Source organism: Pelecanus crispus, chromosome 2 (assembly GCF_030463565.1).
Source record: "Pelecanus crispus isolate bPelCri1 chromosome 2, bPelCri1.pri, whole genome shotgun sequence".
Lineage (NCBI taxonomy): Eukaryota > Metazoa > Chordata > Aves > Pelecaniformes > Pelecanidae > Pelecanus > Pelecanus crispus.
Window position 1 is genome coordinate 88,737,717 of NC_134644.1, and position 21,687 is coordinate 88,759,403.

Sequence of the window (21,687 nt, forward strand, 5' to 3'; positions counted from 1 at the left end):
CACTGATAGCTGAAGACTGTTTCTCTTCTTTCCTTCCCACTCACAGCCATGGCGCAACCTCTTTTTCCCTACAACATTCACATAAAACTTCTGGCTTTACTCCACATTTCCTTCTGAGCTGTTATTACTCCTGTGTGTCAGCATGAAATGCAGGATGGAAGTATTATGACCACTTTGCAACCATCTCTGTGTGTCTAGAGGAGGGAACATGTGATTCTGAAATCTTTCCTGAGGTACTAGCAAACCAAATTGCAGATTAAGAGACAAAAAATTTTATTGTAGATTTTGAAGTGTGGGACCCTACCCAGCATGAGTGTTTTCTAAACATACCATCATCACATTGGGTTTTTAACACAGCAGAATCCCCCACATAGACTATAAGCTGTTCACTTGCTCCCACACCCATTTTAAGAGGACTCTGTATATGAACAGAAATTGCCTCATAAAGAAGACACTGTAAACACCATCCTTCATTTGCGCTTACTATATAATGGATGTTTGAGGCAACTGAAAATTTAATTCCACCACCTTATATTTTGCTCTTAATCAACCATTTTCTAAATTTTAGAAATGAGAGGTTGAAAACTCAAGGTTGAGTCAGGCCTTCCTAGTTTATGTAAGACACACATACAGAGTAGAATTTAATTTAGTCCTGCCTGTATTATGTAAATATACAGACTACAAACAATTCTTCATGGAGTAATACTATTACCATTTACATGTACACACTCCAGTTTTATGAAATTCAAAAACTACTTCTGTCCTGGCTCCTCCTCCTTGGTCTTCTGCTGGCAGGCATGAAATTTGAACCTGTCATTTCTTACAGTGTTCTAATTTTTCCAGGACTTCATATGGTTTGTTTATACTTTATGTGTCAGTCTGTTGACTGTATTGTAACAGAATGTAGCCAAATGCTCATTCAGACTTAGTGTTAATCTTACTGTCTCTTTGAAAGAACTTCTCTAGTTCTTCCTGTTGTCCATGCTTTTCCAGCGCACTTGAATACAGAAATACTTAATAAAAAGGTTTCTGTCACATTAACTGAGATGATAGTATAATGCAAAAAGTAGACAGCTACACTAACTCACTCACTCAGCACCTGGTGTACTGTCAAATTTCCATTCGAGTTTTTAGTAGCTATTAAACTCCATGAAACAAAGAAGCACAAGGGCCCTACAAAATACCTTTCAAAATGATACAGAGATAAAAGGGTGTGATTATTTGTTGTTTCTTAAACAGTCAAAAGAGTAAGCAAATAAAGGCACAATTCTTTCAAGACTGTAGAGAGAAAGAAAGTGGGATGAAGATAGTCGCATTTTGAATACTATGTCTAGCCATGTTCAAGCTTTAATATGGATTACACTGTATTGCCAGAGTTACCATATTTTCCCAAATGGAGCAGGTGTCAAATATGAACACCGTATCTTCTGTGGAGAATATATAGATTCATGCCATCTGCAGATCTGTTTATAATTAATTCTTTCATCTACAAACCAAAACAAATTTGTTGATATTAAATACACTGCACCTGTACAAAAAGGGTACTTCAAAATACATACTTTTAAAATTAGTAATTGGGTCTTCTCCACTTGGGAATGAAATATCAATTTAGTTTAAGTAGTTCTAAACATCTGTTAGGTTTGTTTTACTACATAACATATTCCAGTTCAAACTGTCTTCTATAGGACCATGTCCTGGTTTCGGCTGGGATAGAGTTAATTTTCTTCCTAGCAGCAGGCATAGTGCTGTGTTTTGGATTTAGTAGGAGAAGAATGTTGATAACATGCTGATGTTTTTAGTTGTTGCTGAGTACTGCTTATGCTAGTCAAGGACTTTTTCAGCTTCCCATGCTCTGCCAGGCGCACAAGAAACTGGGAGGGGGCACAGCCAGAAGAGTTGATCCAAACTGACCAAAGGGCTATTCCATACCATATGACGTCATGCTCAGTATATAAACTGGGGGGGGGGTGGCCGGGGAGCAGCGATCGCTGCTCGGGAACTGTCTGGGTATCGGTCGGCGGGTGGTGAGCAATTGCATTGTGCATCACTTGCTTCGTGTATCATTATTATTATTATCATTATTATACTGTTACTATTAGCATTACTATTTTACTTTATTTCAATTATTAAGCTGTTCTTATCTCAACCCAGGAGTGTTTCTCACTCTTACTCCTCCGATTCTCTCCCCCATCCCATCGGGGTAGGGGGAGTGAGCGAGCGGCTGCGTGGTGCTTAGTTGCTGGCTGGGGCTAAACCACGACAGACCAGAAACATGAAAATACTCTGACAGCTTTCCTCATAGTCTCTAGCTTAGCAGCTTAGGCAAGTTTCTGCACTAAAAGAGTTTTATTATTTCTAGACTAAAATACTACTGTTGAAAACTGCTGTGCTATCCTGTGGGGAGCTATTGATCCAACTGGGTCTAGATTAGGGATATCTGCTCTGTACTGGATGCCACATCACAGGTGATTTCTTAGTGACATTGACAAAACTGGGTGGAAGGTAAGCTTTTAAGGAATTTTTATCCATATGGATCAGGATTAGTTTATAACGAACCAAAATAGTAATTTTTAAACCCAACTTAAGGATGTTTCTAAGAGTTTCCAGCCACTGAAATGAGCTGCTTTAAATTTTCCCTTTAAGACTTTAAGCAATACGAACAAAATTCAGGTGTGCAGCAAACTCTATAATGGAGACTTCTAGTATTCCTGAGATAATTTACATATTAAAGAACATTCATCAGTTGTATGCAAATATAAATTCTGGTGTTACAGGTGTCAAAATTAAGTCTTCAGTATTTTAACATCCGTGGTTGCCTTCTGTCATCTTACAAGTTCAAATTCCAAATTCTGTCTGAAAAATATAGGTATCTGTTGCTCATTTTTACTTCAAAATCTAAAACTTCAATTTAATACTTCTCTAACTGATACAGAGGTCATGGGAAAAATCTGTCAAAAGCATATTGATACCAAAATGGAATCAGCTCATGCAGGGTTGAAATTCCAGTCTACCTTCTTGCAGTTCTTAAGGCAGCTCAGGAGTGTGAGACGCATAACCTGCCTGACAGCAGAAAATTTTTCCATAGCTTGTTAGTGGGTATGAATCTGATATGGTACCTTTTGATCTTTTAATCACAATAATTTATGAGGAGGAAAATACACAGGCAAACTCACAGAACCCTGTCATATACAATAGTCTTTTCTTCTTATGCTTCTTCTGCTCTCTTTGGTCTGTATGACACCACTTTCAGAGAGGATCGAACTGTATGAAACAAAATGAAGAATTACAAAGCACAGTCTTTACTCAAAGGGAAATGCAAAATGGTTAGAAGCAGCTGTAAATAAGAATCAGTACAAAATCTTATTGGTTCCTCACTCTAAATGTAATTCTTTTTGCTACTTAACAAAGACATTCACATATGCTGATTATTAATTTTGAACAGTTAAAAGGCCCTGTATCTGTATTTCTGGAACAGTAGTCAGGTAGCAAATAGAACAGAAATCTGCTAGTTTAATATTGCTAATGTTGTCCTCCCTACCCCTTACACTGCAAAGTAACAATCTTCTTAATTATTCCTCCTATTTCAACAGATTAGTTTGATCTTTCAAATTATATTGCAGTATCTCAGTAACAAAAAGTTACCAGGACAGCAACAGATACATTCCTAAACTTTGTTATTACTGACATAAATATTTTCTGATATTAAAAAGGCTTACAGAATTGAATGGATGAAACTGGGATAGTTCTGTAGCGCAAAAGTCTTGCTTTGGAAAGTTAAAATGTGAGAAGATATTGAATTGTAAAATTATTTTTTGCTAATGCTTGGATTTTGTTGCTACAGTTAATGCTTTTTCAGGTACTTAATAAACTTAGAAACACTCTAAATAAATCAGAAACTGGATCATTAAAGGCAATATTTGTATCTGGTTCTGCCACAGAGTTTCTCATAAGAAAGCACAAATTCATAACTTTGGATTTATCCTAACAGCACCATTAAAGATGTTGAAAGAAGGGAATCCCAATCCCCCGTGAACGGATTGGGCTCTGAACAACGATTGCTTAAGCAACTGTTTGGGTATTATGGTACTGGCTGCCCACATCTCATGCATGTTCTCTTTAACGAACATTGTCAGACAGCTGTAGTTTGATCTCCCTTGAAACTGGAAGGGTAACAGTGCAAAAGGCAGAAGGGAAAACAACCAAACTTATTTTTATACTTGTCAGCTTTCTATGATACTGCTAGAAAAACTGAGAACATTTACTCCTCTAAGAATAAAACCTAAATACTGTGAGCATAGTATATTGATCTTTTAACTGTGAAAGAAAGGAAACTTTACAGAAATTTTATATTTAGGAAGTTCAGAAAAGAAAGGGAAGGTAACAAGACATTTGCAATGAATATGTTGCCATTAATGATAACCACAAAAATCAAACAGAGGAAAACTGTTTCTGACACATTTAGCTTCTTTTTTTTTGTATAATAGAATAATGTTAAGACATTATTGATGCATGTTTTTACAATATTCCTCTCTTGTATAGCCCTTACAAGTGGTAGAAAAATATCTAAACACTTTCCATTTTGTGCTACTCTTGTATCCTTTGTTAACATTCTTGCCACTTTAGCCATTTTCACTGCAGCTGTCCACAGTGGCCAGCTGAATAAAGTCAAATTTTTGTTTGGGGGAAGTGGGAGTGAAAGAGGGTTTAGTTGGTTTTGATGAAAAAAAATACATATTTGTATGTATAGTGGGAGGTGGGGATATTGGAGCAAGAACTTGAACTATACAAGGGACGCCAAATCCTTTTCAGACAAAGATAAGCTACTTGTCAACCCTAAAAAAATTTGTTCAATACAAACCTCTGAAATATGTAGTATGATCTCAGCAGGATATCACAGATTTTAGGTGCTAAGCTCTAAACATCTCAGAAGGTACTATCCACACAGAGCATGCTCTGTCCCTTTGCAGCTCCTATCTGCAACTGTACAGGATACAGAGCATCCCCACAGATTAAAATGAATGATCTTTCTCCAGCACAACATGACAGCTTTGAAAATCCAGGCAGAATTTACCTGGAAAGGCTATTCCAAATGCTTTCAACCCACGCCCATAACCAAGAACTGAGATAGGCAGCCTAAATGCGACGATTAAGATCAAGACTGCTAAAGAGAAACGTGAAAAAATAATGGCTATTGGAACTCCTATGTGTGAGAAAGGAGCCAGGAATGAGGAAGAAATGAGCACTGGGGAGACAAGAAGTCAAAGGGTAATAGGCAGAGGTTTTTCCACAATACAGCACACGCTCATACAGAGGTTGAGTCCAGAAACTCAACACCTGAAACCTTAACATACTTCTGCAGTCATCAAATATCTGTGAAATCTATTGGAGAAGTATGTTATTACTTCTTCTGTGATCCTGTTCAGACATTAAGTCTCTGACCTACTACAATGGATGATGAATCGAGTCCAGACTTATCGATTTTTACATTTCAGTTACAGAAATTGACCTTTAAAATCCATCTGTAAAACAAACTAATTGCAAATATTGTTAATTGATTACAAGTGCCTGACAAATGCCTTCAGCATACTGCTACAGAATAACTGCTGTGTGCCAGCAGAGACAACATGCAGGCCCTTTCTCTGGATTTTTCCCTACTGGATCTAAAACTACAGACTCTGGGTTTTTTGGTACTTGAGAGGTCCTTCAATAACTTTTTAAATGGCTGATAAGCACTACCATGACAGAGAGCTAGTTGCTCTCCAGAGGTAAATTGGGAACAGTGGAATGAAAAGCAGAAAAAATAGAGAAAATTCACAACAAAAGCAACCTGTAACACTTAAAGAATGGAAGTATTTGAAATAAATTAGCCATAGGCTAGGTCAGTGTGACTGACTAAAGAGCTGAGCACCAGGTTACCCTCAGTATTAAAATGGTTGCAATCAAGGGGATAGCAAGCTTTGAACATCATGATCGGGACAGCCAAGACCCAGTCCTGGGACAGTAGCAGGCCAAATGCAAGCTGAGGTAAGTCTTAAAGCTTACATTTTGACCAAAGAATTAGAAACATACAAATTACATATTACATATATATATGTAATTATATATGTATCCTGTTCCACCTAGAGCCCATCCACAGGATGACAATCTCCTTGTTTTCTTCATTAGTATACAACATTAGCAGAAATCTATATAACAGGTGTAGCGGCTCCAAGCAACTGGATAAATTATAGCCAGTGTCATAAAAGGCAGCACATCCTTGGATAGTATATACCTAAATAAGCGGATGAATACTGAGACTGAGAAGTCAAATGCTCAAAGCTTAGGATACACTTACTCTTGCCCGAGGAAACTTAATTCAGTTTTATACTGCTTATACATGTTATACAACAATCTGTATTTGAAGCATCACACAATAACTTTTGCCATAGGCAACTTCCTTGGCACTTTTGAGTGCCTGAAAAGGCAATTTTAATACTTTTCTTTTAATAGAGTTTTCTGTGGGTGGTACTACTGTACATATGGAACTACTTTACTTTTAAGCTTTAAAAAAGTCCTAAAGAATATTTTTTATAAAAAATATGCCTTTACATTCTTTTCTAATTTACAGAAGGCAACACAGATATTTTAATGAAATATCTATTCTGAATGAATTTTGTAAGGCATATAGCTCATTTTCCTTTGCACTTTATGCATTCAAAAATGTGAAATTTTCAGTCCATTTAAATTCCATGCTCAGCTACAACTTGTTAAACCTTGTTCCCATGCCAGTGGCATTTTGTAAACTTTGAAGCTGCTTTTTGAAGGACACTCTCTTCCAAATGAATAGACGATCAAGCACGAAAAAGATGGGTGTAGATTACTGTAGCAGAAAATGAAATGTAAATCTACTACTAATATTGACTATGAAGTGAGAAGAAGATCTGGCAGAAGTTGAAGGTATTCATAAATACTACGGTTATCTTTAAATTCGCTAAGAAACCATACAAATCTGTGAAATGCTACAATTGAAAGCTTGCATTCTAAAGTTCTGAAAATGAAATGAAGTAGTTTGAATTAAATTACCTGGGGTGGAATTCCCTTATTAAATATCACTGAGTAATCCCATATGACTAAAATTTAGGTATGAAAAGTAAGGTAGTGAAACATCAAAGTAACATATACTGAAGAGTACTCTTGGAAGCTTTTTTTGTCCCTCACATACTCTCTTCTTAGTTGCAAAACATCTGACCTGCTCAGTTCCCTTTTCAGTGTGCACAATTTTAATCTCCAGTTGTGCATCCTCAAAGTTCCTACTGATAGTTAGAAAAACATAACTAATTCACCTTTCTTTTCATTGTAGAAAGACAGAGGAAACTGAGGTCTGGAGGAAAGATTTATCAGGGGCTAGAGGAGTATCTGAAACTCAAGGAAACCTGTGGTCAATTCCCTTCTCTAGCAAAAATTTAATGTGTAAATCTTGGCCAATTAAGTATATTTATATGTCTTTTCTACCACGTTTCCTTTTTCAGTGTAGTAATGCAGGCATAACATTGAGATGACTTTCACTTCCACAGTAGTATGAGCTGTGTATTTACCTTAGAGAGATAATCAGATTTTACCTTCCTGCCAGACACACAATACCCTACTTATAGCTCCTACTTGTACAGCCTTCTTATTCAAATACTTCCTTTTCTATGGCTTTGCATCATTGACTTTACAAAACAAACAAACAAAAAAACCCCCAAAACCACAAAACCAAAAACCACACACACCCACAAAAAAAGAAAAGAAACCACCAAACAAAAAACACATCACCAAAACCAACCCACAGATTTCATAATTAAAGAACAAATCTGATGTCTTCTCTGGGATTATCTCTGCATGTTGCTTATGCCGCGATTGTTTGTAGCACTTCGAGAAAATTGTGTATTAAACAGACATAGAACATGTAGGATAATAGATTACTTGGCATCTGCAATAAAGGTGTATGTGGAGGAAGAAAATCAGATCCATGGCTTCCGTTAATTTTCATTTGCTCATTCAACTGAAGGAAAAGCTGATATCATCTTCTTGGCTCCCCAAAGCAAAAGTTAGGCTGAGTACAAATTGAAAGAGAGCGGAAGCTCCCATTTCTTTCCTATGTGGCCTACAAAGTGAATGATATTATCTGTCTTAATCAATGCCTAGTAGTATTTTACCTTATAACTACTTACAGTTTTTGTAATTATGACAAATGATTTTTAATTTGTTGATGGTAGTATCGGACTTCTTTACTATTTTGAATGATAAGGTTGCCTATCAGTCTCTTAAAGTTCTCTGACATTTGTCTTCATGAGCAGATCTTCTAATCTGGAGTTTAATAACAACTTAATTCTGTGGGCAACTTTATTCTAATAGGTTTGTATGGTACAAAGATTATGAAATACTATAGGAATCGAGATTCTAAAAAAATGAATAGTTTTATTTTAAATATCTGATTTTTATATCAGATTATTAAAAAAAGTGATCTGAGGAAAAAAGAATTGTGAAGTTGTGATGTGTGCTTTGAAAAAGAAGCCAAGACAGATGCATGTGAGTTCTTGGGCCCAGAAGGCTTTCTTTTGCATAAAGAACATACTGCATCTCCTAGTGGTTGGATTTGTTGCATAAACAAGAATTTGGAAATAATATGGTAGGAGTGTGACTGTTCACTGAACTCCTGCTCAAATTTTGGTTAACACACAGCTAAGGGCTGATATATGCTGGGAGCAGTGCCATTAAGTCAAAGCGAGGGCAACACATAGGCAGGACACAGTGTCCAGAAAGGGCTTAAGGTCATTATGCAGCCCATATCACCTTCAGCTTGCTGTCTCCTGCAGCTATAATCCTTGCATATTGATTGTTTGGCAGTTTCTTCAGAATCCGCTAACCCATGGAAATGGTAGAGACCAAATTTCCAGGCTGGAAGGTATGAATACATCAGCTTACCCAAAAAGGTTTTGAAGGAAATTCAACAGCAGCTGGAATACTGAGGCTTTTGTGCTTCCCAGTGTGACGCAGTGGCCACCAACACCATGATGGGGGAGGGAGGATGAGCGTTCGCACCATCAGCTAGGTAACTATTTTGCTCATAGGTGCACGAGTTGCAAGTTGCAGGTTAGAGAACTTGTGTGTTAGAAACCTCATGAATTAAGTAATTAATTAGTAAATTCACATAATAGTCGACTCTGTGCAAAGGGAACTGAGCCCTTGGATGTCATGTTTGTTTTCTTTCCTAATGATCTCACAAAATCATTTTTAATTTACAGAGTACATTGTCCTATAAATTTGAGATCCAAATGGACCATGACACAGGGCATGACCTTTGATCAGCTACAACACATGACTGGAGCTGATTCGCTCAATAACCAATACAATTAAACTGAAAATGTAAAGTGTAAAACTTTGCTTGCAACATATTTTTAAAAGTATTGCAGTTTGGTTGGAAAACCATATTCCTCCAGTATAATTTTTCTAAAAATTAAATAGACAATTACCCTCAGATGGAAGACATCTATACCCAATGGATCAACAAAGGCTGTGTAAAAAGGAATATAAAATTTCAGTTGAAAACCAGCCTGTGAATCTGTTATTAAACAATGCAAAATGCAATACAGGAATAAGAAGTGATATAGTGGGGAATAAGCTTTCTAATGTAATGGATATGCTTTACACTGAGAGTATATAACATACAAATATAACATCATCAGTGTTTTAATTTTGTATAGCATGTAGAATTTGCTTATTGAGAATAAATATTAAAGTATTATGAAATAAAACATAATGCTCTTAATACTGTACTCATGAAGTGGTTCAATTAAATAATCCCTTAACAGGAAAATTTCTTATTAAAAAATGTCAGAAGATGCATTAATCTTGTGTAAACCAAAACAACATTTGCATGCCCTCTTTTATGTAATTACATTAATATACTGATTAATTTGTTTTCCTTGTTCATTATTAATGAATGATCACTCATAGGAAGCAATAGATTATACAAAGGGCTATAAATTGAGTGTCAGTTGAGATCTATCTCTTAGTCATTATTTTTAAATGTGTTTGTCCAAAAGCATGCTGACTCCTGCCCCTTTCTGTAATGGGACAAACAATTCACCTGAGGTGTACAAATTCAGTGAAGTTTGGCATTCTGAGTTTCCAGTATTCGTTTACTTAAGAAAAAGTAATTTAAATTGCCTTAGACTTTTATTGACTTTTTGTTAAACAATTCCCCATTAACTTTAGCATTTAGGTTTATAGGACAGTAATTATCAGGAGGGCACTTTTTCCCTTTGGCATAATACTGACCTAATATTGAATGTTAATAAAGTGTTCTATAAAATAAAACAATATTATTCAGAGTAGCATTGCACAGTCTTAATCTCTCCACCTGCTCCACTTGACCAAGGGGGATTTTTCTTTTTTCTAATATGAAGCTGTTATTACTTTCTAGTAGCTTTGGCTGGCCACATGTCAACCCAAATTAACAGAAGTCATGCTCCTTCACCTCTAGCAGCCCATCCCATCCAATGTCCCTGACAAATTCCTGCATGACAGTGTTTCTGTATGCCTAGCACATGTATGCCTCCAGGGTGCCCTTTGGCCGTCACGTACCTGGTTGCCATGGCACAAGACTCCACCAGCCTCTGTACTCTGGCTTTTCCCATCACTGTTGTGCATTAGGAGCACATGCTTCTCTATTATAGTCATCATCTCCTGCTCTCTAAACTAAGTGTCTGACAGGGACAAAACAGCACAGGGGGGTAAACTGAGCACAGAGGGTAAGTGGACCAAAGCAGGGGGTTGGTAGAGTAACTAGTGTCTAGAAGGCTAAGGGCAGGAGGCAGGGAAATCCAAAGATGACTGAAGAGAAACAAAGACAGAAATATGTTTTAATATGGAATGAAGGAGTAGGTGAACTTGTGCCCAGGCAGTTACTTCTCTACGCCCACACAGAACCATGTCGTGCATCTCCTTGCTTCTCCAGGTTTTTGGACTGATGCATAGATTGTCTTGATGCCGAGTCTCAGATGCACAATAGCTTCTCTGACCTAAAAAATAAAATTAGCCTAGAACAGGCTTTGAAAGATGACTAGAAAAGCATTTGAGTCTCTTCAGAAAGCTCACTACATTCATTGTGGAAAATGTTGATGCAATGATACCACAATTGGATTATTCGGAAGTATCAGTTTACTCATGATTAGACACTAATATATATTACTGTATTTCTGGATGGGAAACTATTTTTAGTGAAGGATAGATATTATAGAAAGTAATTGCCACAGGTACTGATGAATCAACATAGAAACCAGCTGAAGTTTTTTCAGAATGTTTTACATTTCCAGAGCTATTCCTCAAATTGAGTGGGGAGGTTCTTAATCCTATGAGGGCAACACAAAAGATAGGATGAGAGATGATTCTCAAACCAGCTGAATCTTTATTTTATGGTACTTGCACATATAAATAACGTATACTCTTTTAGCTTGTTTTGCAGGATCTGACTTGAGCTATTTCCCACAATGAAATACAATTACTTCTATTATTAAGACTGATAGCAGGTTAGCCTCCTAGCATTGTATTAGAGTTAAAGCTCCATCTTGGACACAGAAATTTTGCTTGGGCTGAAATGTTGCATAGGTGACACAGTTGATTTCTACGGTTTGAGCTGAACAAAGGGGTACCATATACTATTTATTTTATAGCTTTAGTTCATTTCATCATGCAGCTAGTATGGTATATCAAACACAGAGATGGCCTCTGTCCCACATGTTGCCAGTACGAAGTTGTGTGTAATTTGTAGCAATTCTAAAAGAATATGGATAGAAGTCAGAAATAGAAATTAACTTCTACCACAGAAGCTGTTAGCTGAGAGTGGCCAATGCAGTGCAAGTATGGTAATAAATCTTGGAAATTCATCTCTTGATAACTTCTCAGTTCATCATTTTCTCACAACTCAGAAAAAAAACCCTAAACAAACCCATAAACCTCTCCACTGAAGGTAACAGCAACTCAGAGATTGCAGAATTTAGTTGCAAACCATTTAATTGATGCAGCCATTGGATTCCAGCAGAGATCACTGAGCACAGATGTCCTGTCGCTGGTTGAAATGCTTAATTATTATGTAATGTTTTAACTCTCAGATTGATTATTCAGTTCATACACATAGTAGTAGTAGTGTTACTGGAAAATTAACCACTGAGATTGAACAAAGGCTGAAAAGTATAAAGAGATGCTGCACTGGGACATATCATTTGAAGACGGTTGGGACTATTCAGTGATAATGATGCTCAGTTGAATTAATTATTTCTACAGTGTGGTGAACATGAGTACTTCCCTCTTGCATTTCCTCCCCACACTTATTATAAAGCATATGACAACATAACCTCCAAGTATTTCTCTGTCTGGAAGGAATAAGCTTCAGTAAGAATGCATTTATCTATTACTGAAATTTAGAAGTATACTGTGGAGTCTTGTTCAATTTTTCTCCCAAATGCAAGTAATCCTGCCAAACACAACACAGGACAGTTTTATTTTATAGTTTAGAATTATCTCTTGGATACTGTATCATTACGAGTTAAACCAACAGTAAAGAACAATAATTAAGAGCAGGAGGAGCAAGAATGGAAGGAAGGCAAAGATACATTTTCAGATTAAATTCAAGTCATGATGTGAAATCACGAAGGCTGCTGCATAAAGAAAAGTTCACTGTGCTCTCAGAGATTCATATAACCTTTATAATGAGTAGTAATATAAGTTTTAGTACTTCAAAAACCCGTGAGATCTGAGTGTTGCCTCTTCAACAGTTGGAATAACTGACCAATCTCGAGGACAACACCTGAAGCATAGAAGGTACACTCTTAACTTCAGTTTAAAAAAAAAAAAAAAAAAAAAAAAAAGATAAAAAACAACTATGTTAGGAATAGACTACTTCTTGTTTATTTAGTGTAACTAGACAATCTCTAGGGCTGTGAATAGACACATTAGCAGTTAATCACCTGTTAGGCACTTTATAAACACTAAGGATTTTCTGCATAGCACCCAAGCGTTTCAGTTATTAAACTTACCTTAATTTATTTTAGGAGTCAAATTCTGAGAACTTCCTAGAGGATTACATTAGTCAAGACCCCATGTTTACACTATGAGTGAAATTGAATTTGCAGGAAAATGGAACAGTAATATTCTGGGCACACAGGAGCCTAGAAATTATGAATTGAACGGATAACAGAAAAATGGATGCAGCGATAAAACAAGCTGAAAGGCTGGGTGAAGACTACAGCAGAGATAAAGAGGAGATGGTGATGTACCTGTGTTTGGCTAAGGGTTGACAGCAGCTTCTGCTTTACGGTTTTACACTACGTATTCAGAAGCTGGAATAAGCTCTTTCCTATGGGTTTCATACATGACTTAAATTGTTACATACATTTTACCAGGAAGGCTGACAGAGCACAAAATATGAAAGAAGAGTTTATTGTGCTTCACCTTCTGAAGAATCTGCCTTTGTGAAAAAATTGGAAGTTTATTCTTTTTGGAATGCCTTTATTCCTAAGGAGGAGGATTAATAAAAAAAAGCTATGCATTGGAAATTCAACACCTTTCTGGTCCTCTGTCCCTCCCCACCCAAAAAAAAAGGTTGGGGAGTTTGCTAACAGTTAAGGTGTATGACGTTTTTCCCCTGTATTGGTTACATTAGTTAAGACAAAGAAAGAATCTTCAACCAAAGCATAAACACAAGCTTTTTTCCTTAAGGGAAGATTAATTTCACTAAATGGTCAATACGGAGTGCCAGATGACAGTTTTGCCAATTGAACTGTTTTTCTGTGGAACAGCAACAGGCATCAAAGTTTTTTCTAAGCTGTTTTTCTAGTGTATCACAACCCTGAAACAACCTAACTATGTCTGAGGGACAGAGGAAATTCAGCAAGCAGCCTGCTTAGTACCCTTTTTTTTTTTACTGAGACACAGACTGCAGCACCACATTCCCTACTGACAGCTTTGTGTAACTTGGCTTATTTGCTATTGAACTCAATATTCTGCAGAAAGGATAGATAGAAGAGTGGCATTTCTAAACTATTCTAAAATAAGGGGTAGGCAGTGCAAGAAAGAAGGGAAATAAGTGCCAGCATGAGTACAGAAATGGTATAAAGCCAATAACTGGCTTATGCAATTCAATGTGTACAAATATAAAGGAATGCAATTTTTATTGGCACCAAGCTTGTCAGAGTTAAAGGAGCATCTAGACAATGCTCTTAGTTATATGGTTTAGTTTTAGGTAGTCCAACAAGGATCAGGATACTTATGGACCTCTTCCAATTTGAGATATTCTATGATTCTATGATTATCTAGACACAACAGAAAAATAGGAAATTTCCTCAATAGCCACTGGCAGACAAACAAGCAGATTAATTAGTTAGACTATAGTAAGCAAAAATTTTAAAATGTTCCACCTTAAATCACTAAAAATAGCTGAGACACAAAGTTTGATGCTTTGAAATTGAGGGGAAGTATAGTTGTTAATTAAATCTTTTTTAATATACAAGAATCAGTTAACTCATTTTATGGTAAAAAGCAACATTTCAGAAATATCAATTATAAAAGGGTAATAAATATAAACAAATATAAAACTGCATCAATCATCATATAGTTAGAAATGGTAGCCTTTAGGAGAGTATGAAGTTTTTTCTGCTTCACCCTTGTGTGTTGCTGTACAGTTATGGACTTGCCCTACCATTCAATCACATACTAAGAGGGAAAGAGGAGTGCCAAATTAGTTTTATCTCATGCTTTTAAGATGATAAAAGGCAAATATTCATCTGATCTCCCCACACAAGAGTCCCACAGTCAAACATCCCTTCCTCAAAAAGTCCTATCTTCCTCTGTAGTCATCTTGCCTCTTCAAACTGAAAAATTCTGCTCGAAGTCTCTGGGCCAAACATTGAACACTGTTGAGGAAGTGAATCATAGGGAATTTGGGAGGAAAGCCTTCTGGGAATTAAAAACTCAGCTCTCATTTCTGAAACAGGTTTCTAGTAAGGCTCAGAAAAAAAGGTGTTTGTTGAATTAGTTGTATTCTTTTTTTTAATAGAATTTGCAAATTTGCCAGAAAGCTTCTAGCAAACTTTCCCCACACTTTTAAAATCTTTTTTTAAAAAAATGAAACATTAGTTTCTGCCGTCAGAAACAACCAAACAATCCAACACAATATTAAGAAATATTCCAGATAACACTTTGCTCTCCACCAGGGGTAGTACTTTGGAATAAACAGCTAATTTTTCTTCCAGGTATCCGGCCCATTCTGCAACTTTCTGTGCTTTCAGATAACAGACATTTACCTCTCATCCTTTTATTTTCCTTTCTGGATTGAGCAAGGCAAGTGCCTCCAGTTTTCTCTTATAAAATAAACACCACATCTCTCTGCTCACCCTAATAACTCTTGTACTCATTTACAGTTTGATTTTTTTTTTTTCCTTGAATAGGATTAAATACAGTTACAGGGGACACTTCATTATTATCTCTTTTTAAAGGAAGAGCTGTGATACACTTTTGTAGAGTTAATACATATTCATAGCCATTACATACCAGCTACCTCATTCTAGCCACTAAAACCACAGACCTTTAATCCATTTGTTAATATTGCATAACTTTATTAAAAAGCTATCAGTTTTTTTGCAACTCATCATTCAGCCAGGTCAGCAATGAAAATGAGCCACAATGAAATAATTAATGCTGACTTCTACCAGTATTTTTACTGGTCTTTAAATTCTCTGGCTAGGTTAATGGAGAAAGAGGAGGAATACATCTCTGAACAACTTTATGCACCTATCCACAAACTGAAGCAGTCATTACCTCTATGTTTTCTGCTGAATTCTGGAGTAACACAAGCCAACTTTGTTGCTTAAGTGTGGTGCAGGAGGACATAAATACTCAGATCCAAGGTTCCTCTGAAAAAAACCAGCTTTTAACCTATTTCTGAAGATAGTATCCAAGATAATGTGTGCACAAAAGACTTTTTCAGAGGCAACGTGTTACAATTCTTGCCTGTTTGCACTGCAGACATCCTCCCAAAGTATGTGATGAGGGAAGATCATTGTATTAACAAAGGCAATGGTAACTATCAAGAACTACGGAGGGAAGGCAAAGGTTAATATCACTTCCTACCAAGTATTTCAGCCCTTGATAAAGACTAATTGTTAACAACAGTGGAGTAGTAGTTATACTTAATAAAACCATTAAGCTTCTAAATGGAAAATTCTGCAGTTTATGCATTTCAGTCTGCATTGTGAGGCCCCAATCAAAAGATTAAAAAATCAGGTATTGCCTGTGCATTGTAAGCACTCTTTGAAATTACATACATACCTAAGCTTGCACTGTTTGTATGATGACTAAAATGCCAACTTAAAAAGCAGTTGTTTGCTTACTATATCACAGCAATCATGAAAAGAAACATTTCTCTAAGAAATCCTATCTGTTTTCACTCAGGACATTCTGGAAAGATGGAGAACAATAGTCTGAAGTGGAAACTGGGACTGGACCTGTACAGGGGCGACAAAACCATTCTTCCCAGCCATCCATTTTAATAAAAGCATTGGAACACACAGGATTTTAGTCCCATTATGGAATAAATCCACAATTTTGAAACCTCAAAGCACCGTGAAATGAATCTGTCACATTCTCAAGGCCTCTCTAGTACATAGCACTTTTGGAAATCTGGTCCTTAAGTCTTGTCTTAAAAAGACAGCTTGTTAAAATGGAAAGCTGTGGCACGTGATAACCAACAACACACTAGAGAGACTTTTGCATGCATTTGCATAACTTCGCTCCCTTTAAAGGCAATAATACAAACATGAACCAGACCCCTTGTTATTTATACAATTCAAAACAATAAGTATACATTTGTTTTTAACTTTTGCTCAATTAGCCTCTTCTCCCACAAATCCTTTTGTAATAATCAGTGTTTACTCTCACGACACATATGGGCACGAGCCAAACTAATCATCTGCAGACTGTCCCTGCTGTTGAGCTGAACAAACAAGCTGTTCAAGACTTCTTCCTGCAAACATTTCTGTTTCATAAATCAGTGAGAACCTAATGGAACATTTTCCCTCTCTTTTTACAGAGACACAACTGAGATCCACAAACTCATTTCTGAATGTCACAAAAGAAAAAAAAAAATAAGCAAAAACAAGCTGGCTCAACTGGATATAGTTTGTTCAGAGACATGGACCCAAGCATACAGTAATAAACCAGCATGCCAGTCCAACTGCAGTTTTAACATATAGAATTAATAATATGTGTTCTGGGTCCTGCACCTGTGACAGATGGTCAACAGAGAAGAAAGCTATCCCTATTAGCACTGCTGAGTTTTGAAATCCCAATGCACAAACGATAGATGGCATTGGTAGAATCATTCAAAGAATTAAGGGTTCAAAAATAGACTTTTCCTTTTCCCCATTTCACTCCTAAAATGTGTTTGCACTATTTGCAAGTTACCTAAGAGCAAACACATCCTTGAGTTAAAGCAACTTGTCAATTGTCATTAATATAAATGTTGGATGGTAGGTCAAGGGACACGTTAATCCAATAGACTGATCAATTTTTTTTTTTTTTTTTCTTTTTACATTTCAGTTCCCAGAATTTCCATTGACCAAGGGGAATGACTGCAGCTCACAGAACCTGAACATTTTTGTGTGGCTCACAAGTAATCAAGGTACTGCTTTCAAATCCAGGCAAATGATCAGTCTTGGAAATATATCAATTACTGGAAAATGTCACCATGTGTGAGCTGATACAGGTTCCCTGATCAAATTCTGAAGCTGTGAATGTTACAGAAATGTTTGGAGGGCTTCAAATGATTTTTCTTTTTCATCTGTGTGTCTGAGTCTGAGCCTCTATATCCCTACACCAACCTGCCAAGTCAAGCCCAGGATCTACATCTGTACAGGTAAGTAAAAAGCCCTGTTCTCTGACCCCAAAGGCAAGCAGCAGGCAAGCCTGTGTAAACATGATTAAACTCTCCCCTCCTCAAAGTGGTCTTGTTCATACTGCTTCCTTAAAACAATCCTAGGCTAATGTTATCCACAAAACCATGCTCAGACATTGTTTGCAAGAACACTAGTTGGACCAAAATCATGCCCGTTAACATGCTACAAATTAAGCAATGTGGATAATTACATGCCAGTACTTAAACCTTAATTACAACCATAGATGTAGAAGCCAGTTCCTTTAGCTCACAAAGCAGCACTAACCTCCTTGCAAGTACATTTCACTCTTTCTGCTACGTGGAATACCAGCCCCAGCAAAGTGTTTTCCCTGGGGGCTTAGAGAAAAGAGAAAAGAAACCAACCCCTGCTCCCAGACTGCAAATCCAGAATTTCAGAGCCATCCCCTCTGTCTTTCACTGAAGGATGCCTCTGTGAAGCCCTGCTTTTCTCTTGGCCATGTGCCCAGGCTGGCTGAGCTCCTGCTAGTACATAACCTATTATAACATGTCATTGTCTGCAAGGTCTGTCTCCTCTGACTCCAGACAAATAACCAGGCACCCAAGTGACTGCAAACTACATTACCCTTTGATAGCACCACAGAGGCTGCTGATGTCCCTCAGAATCCAGCAGGCTGTAAAGTACATCATGCATCACCTGGGTCCACTCCCATTTCACCCAAGTTTTCACCTGGACCCACTTATCAGCTAGTTGAACACCAGACGGAAGCAATCAGATGTTGCCATCATAACACATCTCTTTACAAAGACAGAAGAGAAATATTAAACTGCAACAGCACTTCTTATTTACCCACATTTAGACCAGGCTGGTGGTAACAGTTTACAATTAGTATTTTTAGCAGTTGTTGGCCTTTTGTGTCCCACTGTCACTGTGATTTAAAATAAGTAAGTAATAAATGTTATCGCTATCATTATCACTTTTGATTGCTGTTTTATGAGAGGAAAAAAAGGCCAAGAGATAAGAGGACAGAAAAAGTGAAATACATTCTAGTGATGATTATTCAAACATAAGGTTAATATCACTGACAACATCACTAGCAGAGTGTTGTTATGCTCATTCTAGTATTTAGCTGCCAAATTTCCCATCATAGAGAGCACAAACAACTGCAGCACCATTTGAGACCTCTATTATTTTTACAGTTATTATAACAATAAACACTTTATTGTAACATCTGTTTGTCAGTGTCTAGAGGGGCTACATCAAAAAACATGCACAGAGCCTAGAGCTTCTGTGTTTTTTTTTTTTATTTGTTGGGCTTGAAGATCATTGCAGAGAAACCTAAGTGTGTGTACAGCTCTACTGCTGTTACTACAGTTTGTTTTTATGGGGCTCTGAGTGAAGTTGCACAGGGGTAAGACCTTCCCATAATTCAAATCCCAGTCTATATCTCAAATTATACTTCTGAACATGGGGGAAAGGGAGTCACAGGGTGTTCCTGGAGTTGTTTTTAGAACTGATGGGGAGATGAGAACAAAAAAATACCTGTAGAGCTGAGCTTAATGGGTTTCTTCAGCTGTAGGTACATGAACAACTGATGGTAGTGCTAACTGGGTCTGGAAGGCCAGCTCATTCCCCCTCACAATCAGCATAAGAAGTAACAGAGGGAATGGGGACGGAGAGAAGGAGCCGATGGGTTTGGGAGTGTCAGGGGGTATGTGTCTGTGTCTCTTTCCTCCATCAGTTGTAAAGGAAGCCTCCAGAGATTGAGCCGAGGTCAGTAGCTGCTAATACTTTTTCCCACCCTCACAATACTAGTCTAGGTCCGGTTTATATGAATTCATTTTTCTGTACATTCAAATCTTCCACTGCGGACAGAATTTTACTGCCCCAGTGGAACATAATCTATATAGAAAAGCGAGGTCACCGAAAGAAATAAGTTGTTAGGGAAAGCAAGGACCAATTGCTTGTGATGCTTTGAACAACAGAAAAAATGATATTAGACAAAAATAACATGTGATTGTGGTGGATTATAAAAGAAACAGTGAAGCAGAAATGGTCAGCCTTAAAATTCTAGTTTTTAAACCCATTTATGCACAAATAAAGAAATAAAATGTCTTTTAATATGCGAGCTAATAGATAATATATCCTTTAAGAGAAGAACAAAGCTGCAAAAAGCTAATGCCTACCTGTATAGTCTCCATCGCATACAAATAAGAAGATAAAATGCACTCTATTAAATGGGAGCCTGTGACAGTAAACCAAGAAATGCTTGATCATCAAAACATTAAAAAGCCATCAGCTACTAAGGACATTCTCAGCTGAAATGGACAACACGGAAATTACAACACTGCTCACAAAACAAATCAATGTGCTTGAAGCTTTGCAACTGAGCTAACGCAACTAGAAAAGAGGCTGGATTAAAAAAAAAGGTATTAACTTTTTTTTTAAAAAAAGCAGCAGCTTTATTTCACAAAGCCTAGATAAGTACTATCCCACAGAATGCTAAGAAACATGCATAGCATCATCTTGACAAACAATCATCCCCACATTAGGTGGCAGGCTTACTGTAGATGATGACAGCAAATCGTTTATCTATTCTGGGGTATCTAATGAGTCAGAGGAGAGGGGAGAGAGGGAAACAGAACTTTCATAGAGCACAAATAAGCACTAAAAAAAGATTCAGAAAACAGAAATAATAGAATATAGCTGGACACCCACTTACTTAAAAATCTAGATTAAAACCAGCAAGAAACAGCCACTTAAGAGACATGGGGTTTGTTTTCTAGATGACTGTTAATTTATAGTGCTCCTGTCTGTCTACCTGTTGGGTTTCCACACAGAAATTCACCCCAACCCCCTTAGTATAATACAGAATCATGGCGTAATGATACATCTCTCTTAAATCTTATCAATGTCATTATGTTAAAGAAAGCATTTTTCATCCTTGGTTCATATTGTTTAGTTATGCTTGCAAATTAACCTTTGTCATTTGGTTATTCATAGAGCAAATTGAAACCTTTCACGGAGGGAGGCAGTGGACTTGGAAAAGTCTGTGTTTGTTATAATTAGATTACATTATGGAAACATTTAATGAAAAATCTTATTTTTTAATCAAAGCAGTAATTCTGGGATAGTTTTGTAAAGTTTTCTCTGCAGTTAGGTGGTTTACTTTGTTTCTGGTTTTTGTTTAAATGTTGTCTGACATCTTGAAATCACAAGACTGACAATGAAAATTTGTTTTAATCTGCTTATTGATTCAAAACATATCAACTATCAGAAAATGATGTTTTTGTTCAAAAAAACTATCAAAAATGAAACTATGAAATAAATATTCATCTTCACATGAAACTTCCCAATAAAATACACATAATTAAGATGTAAAAAAAAAGATTTCAAAGTAACCTTCAGGCAAACTCTGTCTCAGAAAACACCTCAACATTTGACCACAAAGTATTATTAACATGTGAGACCAAATTTGAAGGGTGTTTTTGAAAAATTTTCTTTACTTCCTTCAATTTAAATATTTCATTAAGTAGTGTTGTATTCATACAGCAATATAATTATTTGCTGCCGCTTTTATATACTATTACTTTTTTAGATTATTTCACCATCTGTAATAACAAAATCAATCCTCTGTATGGACTATAAATTATGTCACCTATATGTCATTTTCTCATTAATTGTGACTGAACAACTGTTTTTCCTGCCCAGCAGATTAAACAAACTAATGTGAAGGTTATGGGAGAAAAATACTAAT